At 37.1% G+C, this 13,610-nt stretch overlaps 1 long non-coding RNA gene across 1 annotated transcript in view; it reads left to right on the top strand.

The window, feature by feature from the left end:
* Nucleotides 1–12,565, top strand: part of LOC115433715 (uncharacterized) — a 36,886-nt gene extending 24,321 nt beyond the window's left edge. The window contains exon 3 of the long non-coding RNA XR_003937409.1: nt 12,435–12,565. This is a non-coding gene — a long non-coding RNA (uncharacterized LOC115433715). The remainder of the gene's footprint in view (nt 1–12,434) is intronic.
* Nucleotides 12,566–13,610: the final 1,045 nt, after the last annotated feature.

Raw genomic sequence — 13,610 nt, 5'->3', positions numbered from 1 at the left:
CTTCAATCTACTGCGGACAATGCACAGATGTATACGCCTACAGAATATGGCCTGTGTTTGATGTTCCAGGTGCATGTTCATCACACAAAGCATGCACAAAATGAGATTTTACGTCATTGTTTTCAATCTCTCCCTTTTCCCTTTCCACATCGGCGCACACAAAAAGCTTCACTTCAGAAGTTGTTTTGAAAAATTTCTGTTTTATGGACTTAAAATGCTGTTTATATATGGATCAGATGCCCATGTTAGTGTGGACAGAGCATGCATGTATATCCTGATCGGCTATACATTAACCCATAAAGAACCCAAACAAGCACTGGCAACCAAAATCATCTACCAATTTAAAATTTTAATAACTTCTGATCCATTCTATCAATACATGTAAATAACTGGTGTAAAATTGTTTGTCATCTTTTCATGGTCATCAGATATGACCCATTTGGACGTTCAGAGGCTCTGTAGTTACCGTGGAAATGTCATCTTCTACAACACAGGTGTCAAACATGCGGCCTGGGGGCCAAAACTGGCCCGCCAAAGGTTCCAATCCAACCCACAGGATGAATTTGCAAAGTGCAAGTTAGGGCATTGAACTCAAAAATAATACCATAATAACCTATAAATAATGACACCACCAATTTTTTGTCTTTGATTTAGTGCAAAAAATATTAAATTACGAAAATGTTTACATTAACAAACTATCCTTTAACAATAAAATGTGAATAACCTAAAATGTCTAAAGAAAATTAAGTTCAACTTTAACAATATTCTGCCTGTTAGTGTTCTGTGCTTTTGTAGATCTGCTCTGTAATGCATATGTATAAATGAATAGCACAGGCATAATATTGATAAAATTTTAATAATATTTCTTAACAAATTGCATTTTTTCAGGTTATTCACATCCTTATGTTTAGATAGTTTGTAAATGTAAATATTGGTGTAATTGAATGTTATTTTTTGCTCTAAAACCATTTGGAGTTGTCATTGTTTGTTGGTTATCATGCTGTTATTTTACTGGTTCAGCCCACTTCAAATTAAATTGTGCTGAATGTGGCCCCTAGAAGAAAATGAGTTTGACACCCCTGTTCTACAACATTGATTCATCAGTAAAACTCATGGAGTTTGATCAGTGACAGTGGATGGACACAATTTGATTATGTTCAGTTAATGATATATTTGCTGAAAAAGTCAGTTTTTCTTCATTTTTGTCTGTTTATGATAAAATAACCCTCAACTTTAATCTGAGCTTTTATAAACATCTACATGATTAGTGAATTAAATATAAGAAAATAATTGATTTTCACAGAAAAATTGCAAAATACAGAGGATAATATTATGATAAAAATAGCGATACAAAAGGATAAATTGAAAGAAAAATTCATTTGGGAACTGCCACCAAAGTCACACTGGGTCTTTATGGGTTAATTTTCATTTCCTCTATAGGCGAAGGATATGTAGCCATTTCATCATAGAACTGACATATACAGACGAATAATCATTTACTCTCACATTCACATTCATTACTTTTTCCACTTACTTCATTTTCCATTTTAATCTGAATTCTTATTAACAACTCTGTAATATAGGTAGCTTCTTTAATAAAAAAATAATAACAAATTGTTCCAAGGAGTGATTTTAGTTCATTGAATATGTCCATTTTGATTAATAAATAACTTCTTTTCCTTCTTTTTGAAAAATTGTTGGCATTAAGTAAAGCACAACTTCATTTTTTCCTCTGTTATGAAATAGTCAGACCACGTAAGACATCCACCAGACAACCCGCTGCCTTCAAACTATGTCATGAGTTCATGCTGTGATACAACACTGGTCCCCTGCTGAGAGAACTTGTTAGTTATAGGAGAAACATCAAAGAACTGAATCACCACTTTTAGCAGATAGGGAGAATATTATCTACACTACAGCTATCCTACCACCCTATGTTTCTGTGATTTTCTAAGTACTTTCGTCTATCAGTCATAAAAGTAGTGTTGATGCACGCACACACACACACACACACACACACACACACACACACACACATACAAAGAAAAATAACAAAAAATATATTGAGGAAAATGGCCAACTTAGATGCCAAACAACAACAACAAGAAATCATGACAGACACCATAGTAGTCACACTGAAAAGCCAAAAAAGCCCACAAACACCGTATGTTAACTGTGTCTAGAAGGTTTGTCAACATCCCAGGGCTCAGACATCTAGGATGGACCATGTGGCCAAGGACTTTGATGCCAAAATAAAGCTAATGCAGGTTTATCTAGAAGTAAACCCATTCTGATCTCATTTGTTCCACTCGGACGATGTAATTCAGGTAGATCGAATATCCAGTCAACAGCTTTGACATCTGCTCCATCAGGCTTTGATTGACAGGTTTATAATACAGCACAACCCACCTGCCAAAAAGTACGTTAACTTTAAGGTTTTCTCTTTATTGCCTCAAAAAATACATTTATTCCTGACAGACAGCTCAACTGTGTTTGTCTATTAAAATTACGCTTTGGTTGAGTAGGTTTAATGTTTTAAGTGTGAGTAAGCTAGCATTAGCATTAGCCTACCCATGACCCCTCACTCAGTTCTAACCCTCTTTCCCATCCCGTTATGTGGTTTGGCCCCCTTCCACCCCTGGAAGAATTTATTAGACGAAGAGACAATAATTTCAGTACAAGATCCATCTCTAGAGGGGACTGCAAGGTGCCGTCCAGATGAACTAAAACAGGACAAAACATCATCTGTTACAATGAGAGCTGGAATAGTCTTCCAACAACTGTTTCTGTATTTAAAAAAAAAAAGAGCTAAAAAAAGAAAAAAAAAAAAAAAGGTTCAAATCTAATCAAACCTCTGAACACCTGTGATGTCTGATCAGCATTTCAATAGTTACTCTTCTTTGCAGCTTTATACTGTATTTATTGTTGTATTAACAATGTACTGTATGATATACACTTGTATATAGTAATGTGTTGTATTATTCTATTGTCTTGTTTGTATATTTAGTCTGTTTTTAAATGGTGAGGGCTACGGATGGAAAGTAGCTTCTAGCTAAATCGGGCATATTTATATGGAAGCGTGTTACATTCACATGAAAAAATTTAGATTGGCTCTGTTTTTCTGAATTAACGAGATAATTATCTCGTAATTACAAGAAATGGTGTTATGAAAAAATTTTTAAAAAGTCTGTTTATATGAGATAATTGTCTCGTTAATTCAGATAAACAGAGCCGATTTTTATTTGTCCATGTGAATGCAATGTAATTCTGTTCAAATATGAGCACTGTTGTTGACAGTAAATGTAGGAAATTCAGTTTCCCTATTAAAAAGTGTTACACCTCACAGAACAAACACGCCATGATCATACAGACTATGAAAAAATAAAAATCAGCTCTGTTTTTCTGAATTAATGAGATAATTATCTCGTAAGCACAAGAAACAGTTTTGTGAAAAAATTAAAAATCGGCTGTTTTTATGAGATAATTATCTGTTAGTCCAATTAGGTTCATACTGTCTACTACTACTTTTCCATCTGTCTGACAAATAGGAAATCTGTATAATTATCTTGTTAATTGAGAAAACAGAGCCCGATTTTTATTTTTCCATGTGAATGCAATACACTTTTTTTGTATTGAGTGTTCTTTAATGTGCATTGTCCTCATCAAATGAGCAAAGAAAGAAAGAAAGAAAGAAAGAAAGAAAGAAAGAAAGAAAGAAAGAAAGAAAGAAAGAAAGAAAGAAAGAAAGAAAGAAAGAAAGAAAGTAATGTCCAGCTCCAAAAAGCAAGCATGGCAAAAATCCCAGCTACTCAACTACCAGCTGCAAAACAACAGCTCAGAAACCAATGGGTGGAGTGTGTGTCCTATCAGCTCCATCTGGAGGGCAGTTCTTGATGTGGTGTTGTCTGCAGGATCAGACCTCATGGGTGTTCAGCTGAAGCAGGGTGCACACATAAAGATAATCAGGCTGTTTTTGTCCCGATTTTCCCCCTTCCCGACCAAGGATGGAAAACACCAGATTATTTTATGTTTTATAAGATTATTCTGTGGTCGGAGGTGTGTTAAAAGTGAATTTGTCCTGATAATTGGCTCAGAAACGGGTCAGGCCTGAGAATCGTAAATACTGAACAAGTTTAATATGTACGACCAAAAATCTTCGTGTGTGTGGGGAAAGTCAAGGACTCCCGAGTCATGACTGTGAATTGTGACGTGGAACGGAATGTAGCCAATCAAGAAGCGAGCTGACTGAGAAACAAGGAAGCAGGCGTAAATAAAAACAAGCATGGCCGACCTGAAACATAAAGTTCGGTGGACCTCAGAAATTAGGGATTTTTCTGTTAAAAATAGTCCCAAGAACACCATCATTCCCTCCTCTCGTCTGTCCTCTTCCATGTTGTGTGTTGTGTTTTCTGGTTGTTGCTATGTTTCTTCTTCTTCATATTTTTTGTTAGATCACATTTGATCAGATTTCTGGCTTTGAGGATTCTAGATCGGTGGTGTGAACAGAATCATAATGTGTGTGGTGTACTGTGTTGAGATTATCGGAGCACACCACGCGCAGTGCGATCAAACTGTTCAGTGCCTGATTTTTTATCTTCATGTGTTGGGTCTGTAAGAGATAAAATTTGTCTTCAGATTTAGAAAATCCTTTTGTGTGTACCCGGCTTTAGGCTTGTCACCAAAGTACATCCAGGAAGTTGGGTTATCAGAACCATCTCCCATTGATCATCAATGACCCTGAAGTGGAGGGGGTCCACTGCGGCTCAATCCTGCACTGGATCAACAAACATCACATAGTAACTTCATACCTTCATAAGCCTCATAATCAAACTCACCTGTGTAGAAGAAACATTGCATTTTAGCATCAAACTCCATTTTTTTCCATTGGGGTTCGTTTGTTTGTCTGTTAGCAAGATAACTCAAAAAGTTATGGACGTATTTGGATGAAAATTTCAGGAAATGTTGATACTGGCACAAGGAACAAATGATCAAATTTTGGTGGTGATTGGGGGGGGCAGGCACTGATCTGCCTTGGTGGAGGTCTGCGCTCTCCGAGTGCTTTTCTAGTTTGTTTGTTTGTTTGTCTGTTAGCAAGATAACTCAAAAAGTTATGGACAGATTTTGATGAACTTTTCAGGAAATGTTGATACTGACACAAGGAACCAATGATTAAATTTTGGTGGTGATCCTGGGACGGGGGGATGGGGTGGGTGGGGGGGAGGCGGATTTTTTGTTTATTTGTCTGTCTGTTAGCAAGACAACTCAAAAAGTTATGGAAGGATTTTGATGAAATTTTCAGGAAATGTTGATACTGGCACAAGGAACAAATGATTAATTTTTGGTGATGATGGGGGGGGGGCATACACTGATCTGCCTTGGTGGAGGTCTGCGCTCTCCGAGTGCTTTTCTAGTTTCATTTAGAGTTGTGCCCGGTGGTGAAAACAAATACCGTGCTTCAGCTTTTATCACTTCAGAAACACCAACCTACACCTTATGGTACTGCCAGGTGTGACAAAGACAGAAGGACAAAAGGATAAGATGAAAAAGAAATTAGATTAAGCAAGAGGTCCAACCAGAGGGAGAAGCCTTTTCATCTATATGGTAATTGAAGGAGTTCAGCTGATGTGTGTATGGTAGACACTGTAGGTATGTTTATATGTGTTCACCAGTGTCTGCTTTGTAGTCATGATTACATATTACTGTATCAAAAACATATAGATTATTGTGCTCACAAACATGGCCATTTCAGATATATCAGCATAGGTTTTATGTGTTTTTGACTCATGTTGCAGCCCTCAGTGTTTGTTACCATAACATAAATCAAACATATATTGTTCCCTGCATTCTCGGTGAACTGCAATTAAAAAATAAAATGAAGTTGACCAGACAACACATGAACTATGTTGCGTTCAGTGTCTTCAGTGGAACACAAATCAAAGCAACATTTAATATTGCTTTTTCAGTTAACTCATATTTTCTTATTTGGGGTAGTATATTAATGACAAGAGGGTGATGATTTCAAGATAACGAACTCCTAAAATAAATTAAACTGACATCCAATTTCCTGTAATTGTGCCCGTACTTCATGTCACAATTAAAAGTGAAATTCAATAACCCAACGTTAGTTTTCATTTCCTTATTTGAAAGTGAATGAGGGGATATTAATAAATCAAACTCAACAATGCCTAATCTAATCAATTTTAATATATCCACTGTGGAACAGCTAAGTCAATTTTGTTTTAACCTTTTATTGTCATCTAAATTATTTGCTTATATGAATGCAAAGCTACAATGTTTGGTGGTTAATTAATTAGTATGAAGTGTAAACTGATAGTAACTTTAAAAATATTAGCAATGAAATATAAACAGTAAAATCATTTAGATCTTGCATTGAGCTTTAAGCTTAAATGTGTATATCAATAAGTAGTCTTTTATTTTTGACCAAGATGATAGAGCTGCAGGAAATTCTCTCATTTTCTGGCTCCAGCAGGTTTAAGACCTTACTGCAAGTGAGGGCGTTTGTGACATATGAGCAGTAGAAAACATATATCCAGCAAATTATTGGTCTGAGACATACGTCAAACAAAAGAAAGATGTTAAACAAGAGTTAGCAAATGTAGAGCAAATAGCTGGATGTCATGTGCAGCTGAACCCAACATAATCACATCACACTGCATCTCTCTGGACTGGGAGTTCAAGAGATTATATGCAGTATTGGTACTGCAAACTTTCAACAACAGGGAGAAGTCACGTATCAGAACACAGAGTGAACAAAACCACCAATGAATCAACAACTGTGATACTCACTGAATAAAGTATAAAGCTCGTTGTTTACACACATACTGTTACGCTCGGTCTAGGGGTTGTCGAGACGCAACATGGTTTGAGACTCCCCTCCCTCCATGTCCCTTAACAAACGGGAGCAAATTAACAAAATGACCAGCAACCACGCCACTGCAGTATGAGGTATTTATTTACAAAAAAAGAAAAATTAAATCAGGTAAGGGAATCATAATATTCTACCAACACAAATGAAGGAAACCAAAATACATCAATCTTAACTAACAAAACTTAAAGCAAAAGATTCCCTCCTTGTATAGCTGGTTTTACAAAGTTCTAACAAAAATCACAAAAGGCTGGTCTGCACAGAGGGGGAGATGGAATGAGAGGAGTCTCTCTGGAGGAATGAAGATCTGGCCTTTAAATTTCCTCATCTCATCTCCGAAACACCAATCAGCTGCGGCCAGCACACCAACACCACTCCTGCACCTCATCCTTAATCAGCTGCTATCTGTTGGAGGGAAAAAACAGAACACACCCACACACAAGGAAGAGAACAGAAAAACTACAAAACTACAATAGAACAACTGACACAGCCCATTACAGAATCAAAAAAAAAAAACTAACCCTTAACAATACTCATCAAACAATGACAGTTAGTCAAAATAACACTATACATTATAACCTCAGTATGCTGTATCCTATAGTTTGCATTATATCTCTGTTAGCTTAACACTTATCTGTTTTCTGTACAGTTTATGTTGTCATTAGCAGCACTAAAGATCTGTATTGACTCATCCAAACAAGGTCAGAACTATCACAGTTTAATCTGAACCATGGATCAACAAACAGTGACGGCACATGGTTAACGTCTAGAGCAGGGGTCAGCAACCCTGGTCCTAGAGAGCCACTATCCTGCATGTTTTAGATGTATCCCTCTTCCAACACACCTGATTCAAATGATAAGCCTATCATCAAGCTCTGCAGAAGCCTGATAATGACCATCAGGTGTGCTGGAAGAGGGAAACATCTAAAACATGCAGGATAGTGGCTCTCTAGGACCAGGGTTGCTGACCCCTGCTCTAGAGGATGTCAAGTAAGGGTGTTTTCCCACCTGGATCAATTGGATTGATCTATTGTTCTGGAACAAGTCTATGGCTCAGTTCGATTGGCCATATGTGAAAGCGGTAATCATGCTCTGTTCAGGAACAAAACAACCGAGCTGAGATTGCTTGGAAGAGGTGGTCTCAGCTCAGTTACAATCACTTCATGGAATAGTTCGTTTACAGTGTGAACATGACCACAGGGAGAGAAATACAGGGTGGGGAAGCAAAATTTACAATATTTTGAGGCAGGGATTGAAAGACAGTGTATGACCAATTAGTTTATTGAAAATCATGAGAATTTATTTGTCACAAGAAAATTTCCATAATAGAAAATGTTTTTATTCTATGTGTCCTCCTTCTTTCTCAATAACTGCCTTCACACGCTTCCTGAAACTTGCGCAAGTGTTCCTCAAATATTGGGGTGACAACTTCTCCCATTCTTCTTTAATAGTATCTTCCAGACTTTCTCGTAATAGTTTTGCTCATAGTCATTCTCTTCTTTCCATTATAAACAGTCTTTATGGACACTCCAACTATTTTTGAAATCTCCTTTGGTGTGACGAGTGCATTCAGCAAATCACACACTCTTTGACGTTTGCTTTCCTGATTACTCATATGGGCAAAAGTTTCTGAAAAGGTATGGATAATAGTGTTAGGTATGATTATGACATCAATATATGTTTGGTTTCAAAACAACTGACGTAGTGCCTGCTGAGAAAAAACAACTAAATGTTCATTGTAAATTTTGCTTCCCCACCCTGTAGACAACTACAGTTTTGTGTTGAACAGGCCGGTTCCAGATAGTCATATATGAGGTGGCAATTGGGAATGTGAAGGGGGCACATGTTGCTGGGGGGGATTATAGAGGGGTGCGTTTCATACCGTACATACCTAACAATTAGTGATGTGTCGGTCGCGAACGAAACAGGTCTGAGAGCCGGCTCTTTGACGTGAACGATGGGAGCCGGCTCCTGATTGGGAGCCGCTTTGTCCCGTTTGTTCATTTGGACTGGAAAGGTAAAAAAAAGTTGAGAAAATGAGTGACAACAGGAAACGCAGCAAAATCTGAACACATTTCAGTTACATTGACCAAACTAAGGCAGAATGTCGAGTGTGCAAGACAAAAATCTCATATAGAGCTGGCTCCACAAACAACCTGCACAGACACATGAGAACTGTTCATCCATCAGAGCAATTGGAAGAAAAAAGACAAGCAAGTGAACATGACATTAATGCATTAATGAAGGTGCCAGTGAGTCTACTGCAACTGTTGCTGCTACTGCATCGCTGTGAAAGCTAAAAGTTTAAGATAGTTAAAAGTTAGTAAAGGTCATTTGTAAATAGTTAAGCATTTCTTTTTGCACTTTCTAACTTATTTATTTTTAATCACTCAGTAGAGTGTATAAATAAAGGTTTATTTACATTTACATAAACATTTGATATAGTGCACGTTTTTTTTTTACATTAGTAATTCATATTGCGCATAACTTTACATTGTTGTTGGTAATAAATTAATTTAAGCACCAAAAAATCTTAAGAGCCACTTGGGAGCCGAAAAAGCCAGCTCTTTTTAGTGAGCCAAGCCAAAAGAGCCGATTCTCTAAAAAGAGCAGGAATTCCCATCACTACTCACAATGAATACAGATCATACAACTGTACAAAGTGAAAAGTGAAAGTTAAGACACTTTACTAATTTCTCTAAGTGTCCCGCTGTTGTGCAGGCCATTTTCTTTTTCCCTACTTTCGGAAACTTTAATTTGAGGGGGCAGGACATTTGTTTAACCCTATAATGCCAAATATATCATAGTTGATTCATGAGTTTTGAAGCCCTCTACATGAGCAGTGTGATATTTTTTTCTTAAAAAACCTGATGTATACAATTAAATACATGCAATACACAGATAATCCACCAGGGGGAGGAATTTGTTCACCAGAGGCCTTTCCAGTGACTCTACATGATTGTCATTAATGGGGAAGGAGCCAGAACTTTGCCAATTTTGAAAAGGAAAAATCAATTTGGTAGACATGTTTGTGTTATATTATGTTTTTGTTTGTTCAAAATAATAATATTTGAGCATTGAGATCCGATGTATCAAATACAATACAAAATTGAAAATCATACACGGAAATTGATATTTGAAAAAATAATTTTGGTTGTTCAGAAGGACCAATAAAGAATCCAGTTTCAAAGAACTGGAATTTTCTGTCAATGATTTAATGGTTCAGGCTTTACAGGGTTAAGGGGGCATTACCTATAACCGGGTCCGACTCCGAGTATGATATGCTGTGTAACGACGGGTCGCCGTCACGTTTGTTATCGATTATAGTCGATGTATCGAATGACTGTGGCAGTGAACGTTAATTCATGTAGCACAGAAAATATACACATGGTATGTTTTAAACAGATCTTTATTGAATATTGTTGTAGTGTACTGCTGTGGCAGAGTGGGTCCGGCGAGGGGATGATGAGCCGTGCCCGCTGCGGTCCTCTTCGCCATGCCTGCGCATTTCATAAAGACAGCACATGTTAATTGTTAAAGGTGTACAACAGTTGTGATATTGTATAAAATTAACGAACCAGTGTTATTTTTAGAATAGTGTGGGAAATGGATTTACAGAAGCTAACTTACCGATTGTGGGCTTCTGTTTCCAGTAGGGTGTCCAGCCAAAGGAATCGCCAGGGGCCTTGGGCACTATTTAAAGGTTCCGGCAGGGTAAGCACACACGGGAGGTTGAAGGAGGGGTGTTTGGTGTCGGGTTAAATGTAAATATGTATATATGCATTTGTATAGTGTTGTTTTTGGGTATTTGGTTTGTGTTAATAGTTGTAAATAGTGTATTTTATGAGTTTGTGGTGTTTTTTAAAGGGTAAAAAAACTCTATAGTTACGTTTATATATTTTTGTTTCCCCTGTGAGAAATGGTGTATTCTAGTCACGTGCACAGTGCACTTTTGTGTGTATGTGGGTCATTTAGTGTTGGTACGTTGATGGTGAGGGTTGTGTTTGACTCTCTGAAGAAAATAAAAAGAAATTTGTATTTTTGCTATAACTCCTGGGTCCAAGCTCCTTTTTAAACACGCCTTGACCACTCGAGCTATTACATGCTGCGATGTCACAAACATTACCATAAAGTAGAGTGGCTCTGTTGAAAAGTGCCGCTGCCAGACATAAACAGACAGTTGGCTTCCCCCTGTTTCCATGGGTGTGGTGTCGGGGGCATGGAGCAGTGTGAACACGAACCGAAACAAGGTGATGTGCAACACTGTAGAAAATTGTAACACATTACTCCCTGAATCGGAATGAAATTCTGGTGTGAAAACACCCTAAGATATCCATACTTACAGTAAAAGATGCAATAAGCTTTGTTTTTACATTTGTGTTGTAAAAGCATGGCAGGTTTCAGAGCAAAGACACTCTTTAATAAACATAGGTGATGGCAGCGCAAATACATTGGGATTCTTTGTACAGGAAATCCATTCCCTCTTGGTAAAGGTACAGTGAGATGCGGACATCAAGGAGAGCGCAACCGACCCAAAAGTCAGCTGGTGATGAGTCCTAATGATTAATACCCATTTGAAGACAACCAATTTAGAAGCCCTAGGCAACGAGTCTATCTTTATTACTGATCGTGCAACAACTGAATGTATTAGTGACCGCGATGCTTAGTTATATGTGTTTCTTTGCCTGATCAAATTGAAAAAGTTCTTTGGATATATGTGTGTTGATGAAGTGATCTATCGTACCTTTGAAAAAGCCAGTGATTAAGCTGCTGGATTGGTGAAGGTCAGAGTTAAAGCACATGAGACCTGCCTCCTGCTGTCTATGCTGGCATGAGATTTGCAGTTTTAATATATTGTACGCCCTCCCACTATGACATTCAGCCGGGAGTCAGGACACAAAAAGGTTAAAGCAACATTTAACTAATAATTAGGGATGTAATATATGTTACTTTTCATACTGCTGCAATAACAAGAACATGTGTAATGTAATAATTTGCACTGTTTAATCCATAAAGTTCCTAACATACACTGCAAAAATCAAAATCTCATTTCTAGTCAAAATATCTCATCACGTTTAAAATAAGACATAATCACCTAAAGAGTAACTTTTCAGTGAGATACAAGAACTTATTTTTAGACAATAGATCTTGAAAATCTTATTTCAAGAAATCTTACCAAGATAATTTTTACTTGTTCCATTGGCAGATTTTTTTTTTGCTTAAGTAGAAAAAATCTTGAATTAAGCAAAACAAAAATCCACCAGTTGAACTAGTGAAAATTATCTTGGTAAGATTTCTTGAAATAAGATTTTCAAGATCTATTGTCTAAAAAAAAAGTTCTTATGTCTCACTGAAAAGTTACTCTTCAGGTGATTATGTCTTATTTTAAGTGTGATGAGATATTTTGACAAGAAATGAGAAAAATACACTTGGTAAGATTTTGATTTTTGCAGTGTACATGTAAATAATTGGCGTAAAATACAGTTTGTCATCTTTTCATGGTCATCAGATATGACCCATTTGGACGTTCAGAGGCTCTGTAGTGAAGGTGGAAACACCGTCATCTTCTACAACATTGAGTCACCAGTAAAACCCATGGACTTTGATAAATGACAGTGGACGGACACACTTGTTTTCACATTCGGTTATTGATATCTCAGCTGAAAATGTGGCTTTTTCTTCAGTTTCCTCTGTTTTGATAGAACAACCTTTGAATTTACTGAGTTTTCATGAACATCTACAACAAATGTAGGAAAATAAATGATTTACAGTAAAAGAAAAAAAAAAACAAAACACAGAGGGTAATATAATAAATGGTGATAAATCACTAAAATGTTAAATAGAGAGAAACATTCATTTGAGTATTGTCACAAAAGTAGCACTGGGTCTTTAGGGGTTGATACCCATCTCCTGGACCCTGCTGTTTACTCTTTCTCCACTTTTTTTGCCCAGTGAATTCTCCTTTGAGAAGCAGTCTAGGACTTTGCTGTTCATTTTGGATTTCTAAGGCATATTACCAACAAGCACAGACCCAACAATCTCTGGATGAAATTGGTTAAACCTACTAAAAATCAGAGGACCGAGATGTGGAATGGTATGTTGTCTGTAAATGGAACCCACCAAATTCTGTCAGCTGTGCAAGATAGAGAGCGAAGGTTCATTGCATTTTTATCTAGTTTCCGTGTTAGGCGGTCAGAAAATACATAGTGTCATTGCTTTCAACCACGTTACATGCCATCTTATTTCAACTGTATATGGGTTGAACTCCAACTGAAGCCAGCGTCCTCTGACATGTAAAATGTATTCTATTGCAGCTTTCACATGGAAGTGCTTCACAGTGAAACCAAAAACAGAAAAAATACACATAAAGCATCATTATATACAGTATGTAAAACACAGAACAGTCCATGACGAAATTAAAAACCCTATATAAAAAAAAAATCTTTTAAAAGCGTCCACCAATTACAAATAATTGAAAAGAGATTTGCAGAGGTGTATGTGAGGAAATAAGTGAGAAGTTCTATCAGAAACTGTAGGGACATACATAACATATTACCCTGGGTCATAATTTGTCTATTTGTATGTACATATGTTTTCTGTTTAGTGTGTGTGTTCTCTCCCGTCCTGTAGGTGTGCTGTGCCCCTTTCGTGTCTGTTTGTTGCAGGTTGCTGATTGGTGGAGCATGATTGCCCGGCCCTTTAAAAATGGCCCTGGAGCTTCCGT

The sequence above is a fragment of the Sphaeramia orbicularis genome, chromosome 15 (genome assembly GCF_902148855.1).
Source record: "Sphaeramia orbicularis chromosome 15, fSphaOr1.1, whole genome shotgun sequence".
Taxonomy (NCBI): Eukaryota; Metazoa; Chordata; class Actinopteri; order Kurtiformes; family Apogonidae; genus Sphaeramia; species Sphaeramia orbicularis.
The sequence above is the reverse complement of the archived record's forward strand: the minus strand, read 5'-3'. Positions and strand labels throughout refer to the sequence as shown.